Raw genomic sequence first — 4,801 nt, forward strand, 5'->3', positions numbered from 1 at the left:
TCCACTGAATTTTACCGAGCGCCTATCAGGACGGTGAAGATACACGGACAAATGTCACAGCCTCTGTCCTCAAGAAACTCATACCCTCGTGAAGGAGGCAGAGCAAAACAGGAAATGAGAACACACTGTCACCTGCAGGTGGGAATGTAAATTGGTACAAGCTTTTAGGAGAACGTTGAACAACCCCTTAGATGTAAGGGGTGAAAACGTGCGTCTCCTTTATCCTGGGGATTCCGTAGCTATCAATTTAGTCGACATAGAACGGACAAGGGGGCACATACTTATCAGTGTTGTTTATCATCTGTAGCAATAAAGAGAACTTTCCAGCATCGTGAGAAAAAAAGGAAAAAAGGGCCTGGACGGATTGTTCCAGATTTGCAGAGTGGGTGTGCATTATTCCCATATGTGATTTTTTACTTGTGCTATATATGTATCTGTAAAAATATCAAACTGGATCATGCTGCAACTTCCCTTTTCACTCAAGATTGGTGGCGAGGTCTGCCCATGTTGATTCAGACCAGCTCGAGATTTCTCAACCTCGGCACCAGCGGCACTTGGGGCCTGGTAATTCTTTGGGGTGGGGGGGGGGGCGGGGGGAGGAGGCGCTGTCCAGCGCATCATAGCAGCAACCCTGGCATCTACCCACTAGACGCCAGCAGCTCACCCCTCACCCCCAAGTGGCGACAACCAAAAATGCCTCCGGACCCTGCCCCACGTCAGACAGACAAAACCTGGGAGGAGGCAGAGAGTCCTTCTAGTACATTTGCTCTCACCGCTGTGTAGGATTTTGCCGTAGGAACATACCGCCGCTTATTTTAAGCAATCTCTACACCCAACGTGGGGCTCGAACTCACAACCCCGAGATCAAGAGTCGCACGTTCCACCGACGGAGCCAGCCAGGCGCCCCGCCCCCCTCCGTTTGTCTGTTTTTTTCTATTACACATAATGCTGAGTGAAGAGGCCCCCGTATTCATTTCCTTGAGCCCAGTGGGGAAGTTTCTCCAGAACAATGACCTAGAAGCAGATGCGGAGTTATAAGGTATATATGCAGCTTCTACCCTTGCTAAGTCCTGCCAAACTTCTTCCAACGTGTGCAAGTTTTACTTACAGCCTTGGTGTAGTCGAATGCATTAGCCTTTTCCTTTATGATTTCTGGGGTTTGTGACATGCTTCGAAAGCCCTTCTCCATTCAGATCTTTGGTTTGTCTGGAAGTGATTACAGCTAATGGAAGAAAGTAACTGTCCAGTTGTCTCGACACCATTTACTGACACAGATGACTGACTGACATGCGTCACCTCTGTAGAATGTGTTTTTACAGATTTAGAAAATCTTCTAGAAGTGAAACCACCCTGTCAACAGCTCTTATTTCTGGGAAGTGGGATAATGGACGCTAGGTAGCTGCATTTAAAATTTTGTCAACAGGGGCACCTGGGCGGCTCAGGCGGTTAAGCATCCGACTGCTGATTTCGGCGCAGGTCATGATCTCACACGGTTCGTGGGACCGAGCCCTGCGTCAGGCTCCTCGGTGCCAGCGTGGAGCCTGCCTGGGATTCTCTCTCCCTCTCTGTCCCTCTCGTGCTCACACACTCCCCCGCCCTCATAAATAAAAAAAGAAATAAACGGAAAAAAAAACAAAAAATGGTCAACAGGGAAACAGGTTTCATGGTCACAAAAGAATAATGGTAGTTAGAAAAAGTCGTGTGCGACTGGTGTGCTTGGTGCAAGTAGGAAACGGCTGGAGGGGTCACGTGACTGGAGGCTGGGGAGAGGCCCCGCGCGCGCCCGCGCGCACGCGCGCTGGGGTGTTTCCTAACTGGGGGGCGGGTGGGACTCGTCAGCGGCAGAACAGCCTCCAGATGGGAACACGCCTCACCGCAAGCATCTGTCAGCAGTCATTACCAGGTAGTCACTGCCTCTGGCACTGGACAGAGCTGCGGGTGTGGGTTTTTCGGTACGGGGCCCATGGCCTGTGTCATACCCGAGCCACGGCCAAGGGGAAACGGGTCCTCGTGTCGCGGCAGCGGATGCTGGCTTTACACCTCACAGCCGGAAACAGATGACTGCATTGGCAGCCCCGCCCGCCAGGTGGAGCCCGCTGACCAGGTCGGGGACACACAGGCCTAGGACTCCCATGAGAAAGTCGCACAGCGTTGGCCGCGCGTCCGGGAGGGGGAGCAAGAGGTGCACCCGGCCCAGAAACGGCCACCAGCAATGAGCCCTCAGACGTGCTGTTCTTGGGGTGCCAGGGGAGTGGTACTGTCGTCGCCCGCGACTGTCTTCTTCCCCATTAGTATGTTACCTCCAAGAGGGCACGACTGTGACTTTTAGTCTTTCTCGTGTTCCCAGTGCCTGACCCAACAGATGTCTGTGAAATTGAATGAGGGTGCGAGATACCACAATGACTTCCAACTTCCCCTTCTTTCTCCCTGATATTTTCATTTGAAGGTGGCAGATGGATGGGGAAACAGTAGGAAGTATCTGGATCATGGCCATCAGCCACCTTCAATCATCTTTTGATTCTCGTTCCAATTCATTAAACCGCGGTGCCTCCGACTCGAGTCATACAGCAAGATGCAGCCAAGAGAATCAGAGTCCATTTATCCTGAAACTTGTCCGTTCCTGAGCTGGAAACTTCCACACCGCACCGTTTCTTAGGGCAGGTAATCTGTGCATATTTAGTATCTTTCTTTTGATGGTCTTTGCTCGGAAAGACTGTTGATTATACAAACAGGAAGCAGAGGACAAGATGATTTGCAAGCGATTAAACGATGATAGTCATTCAGTGACTCAGTCAATAAAGATCGGCCGCCTGTTGTGTGTCAGGCACCATGCTAGGTGATGGGACACAGTCACAAATAAGATGGCTTGTGCCCTTGAGGACGTACAGCCCCGAACTAACATTTATTGAGCGTTTAATGTATGCCATTGAGCATTTAACGTGCCTTAACTCATTTTATCCTCACCACAACCCTCTGAGGTAGGTTCTGAAAGATGAAGTAATTTACTCAAGATCGTACCACTTGGAGATAGAGAGGCTGGGCCTCGGACCCACGCAGACTGTTTCCAGAGCCTGTGTCCTTGACCTTTGCAGGTTTTTGCTCTCGAGCGGGTGATACAAACATCAGGCCGTGACAAAACAATGTGACAAAACATGGCCAGGGCCACCACAGATCAATGCAGACACACAAGTGGCACCCAGAAGGGACCGCTAATCCAAGCTGGGGGATGGCCAGGGAAGGTTTGCAGAGGGAGTGGTTATGGGTAGCCAGCCTGGAGGAGTGAAGAACGAGGCAGGGGGTTTTACACAGAGGGAACGCCATGCACAAAGACCAGAGGAGACAAGGCTAAAACACATTCTACGAAGAGTACCGCCTTAGCGAGGGAGGGAGAAGTGACAGCTGGGGACAGAAGCACTGAAGGGGGGCACAGGTAGCTGCATGCAGCTCGTCCTTGGACCTACTTCTCTCCCGAGCGCTGGAGGTACCTTTCCATCGCAGGTGAGCAAGAAGGCAAGGGAGAGGGGACTGGGGCCTGGGAGATGCTCAGGGTGCCCTGAGTGAGGTGAGGCACCAAGTGCCTGGCTGTGGCTGCCGTGGACACTGGTGTCCTTTTCACTCCTCTCCTCTTTTCAGCCAGCAAGTCCTTAGGGAAACTATGCAGAAGGAATACAGTTTTGATTTTCTTTCGGGAACCAGGAGGGGTGTGTCTAATGTCAATGCTGCAAAACTGTGGAGCTGGGGGTCCTTCAATGGCGATTTTTGATTTTTGAATCCAGCGTCAGCGGCCACGTGACTCGGGATGAGGCTCTGAGACATTACTTGTAGAGACTATACAAGTAAGGATATCAATTGCTTAGCATACAGGAGGGGTCAGTAACTGCTTTTTAGCAGGGAAGGCGGGGAACCAACAGGGGAGAAGAGGAAGTCAGATCATCGACAAGGAGGTTTCACTGCTTAAGGCTCTACAGCCCTTGAGTCATTTCTATGTCAGCCGTTCTCAAAGGGTGACCTTTGGAAGCCGTTGGAGTCATTTTTGGTTGTTGCAACGACCAGAGCTTTCTGATACGTAGCGCACAGGAGGCATCATGCAGGGTGAGATTCTCAACGAGAATTGCTTCATATGACAAAATACATCCTGCCGGGCATTCACAGGGGTGGAAAAACCTATTTAGGGCTATCTGAGCCTAGGCTGTAACTTGACTTTATGTGTAAAACACAGGCTCGTTGGTTTTTCTGTTTGGTGGTTTTTTGTGTATGTACTTAAAATTTCCAGGATCACAACTGAGTATATGAAAAAAGATTATACTTGTTTCATTTGAAATTTTACCAACAGTTGTCCCCCAATTTCAGAAAGCCACATGACCGACAGCAGTCCATCATGGCATTTGAGTTGCCAAGACAACACGACACAGTGGTCACATTCAACACGATTCTAGGTTTAGGAGCAAGTACCTAACTGCTTCCGTATGTCTTTTATTTATTTACTTATTTATTTATATATTTATTTTCTTTTTAAAAATTTTATTTTATTTTTGGAGAGAGAGAGACAGAGCGTGAGCAGGGGAGGGTTCGAGAGAGAGGGAGACACAGAATCTGAAGCAGGCTCCAGGCCCTGAGCTGTCAGCCCAGAGCCCGACACGGGGCTTGAACTCATGAGCCGTGAGATCATGACATGAGCCTAAGTCAGAATCTTCACTGACTGAGCCAACCCAGGTGCCCCTGCTTCAGTATGTCTCTTATGCGGTTATGCTTGAGCATTAGCGTATTGAAGTGTATCTTTTTTCTGTATCCATCATTTATA

At 49.9% G+C, this 4,801-nt stretch overlaps 1 long non-coding RNA gene across 1 annotated transcript; it reads left to right on the forward strand.

Annotated features, from left to right (window-relative positions):
• The first annotated feature begins 1,782 nt into the window (after positions 1–1,782).
• On the forward strand, positions 1,783–4,297 carry LOC113598532 (uncharacterized). Its single transcript, XR_003419161.2, has 3 exons — positions 1,783–1,903; positions 2,447–2,661; positions 3,634–4,297. It is a non-coding gene; the product is annotated as an uncharacterized LOC113598532 (long non-coding RNA).
• The last annotated feature ends 504 nt before the right edge of the window (positions 4,298–4,801 follow it).

This window comes from Acinonyx jubatus, chromosome B2 (genome assembly GCF_027475565.1).
Source record: "Acinonyx jubatus isolate Ajub_Pintada_27869175 chromosome B2, VMU_Ajub_asm_v1.0, whole genome shotgun sequence".
NCBI classification, from domain to species: domain Eukaryota; kingdom Metazoa; phylum Chordata; class Mammalia; order Carnivora; family Felidae; genus Acinonyx; species Acinonyx jubatus.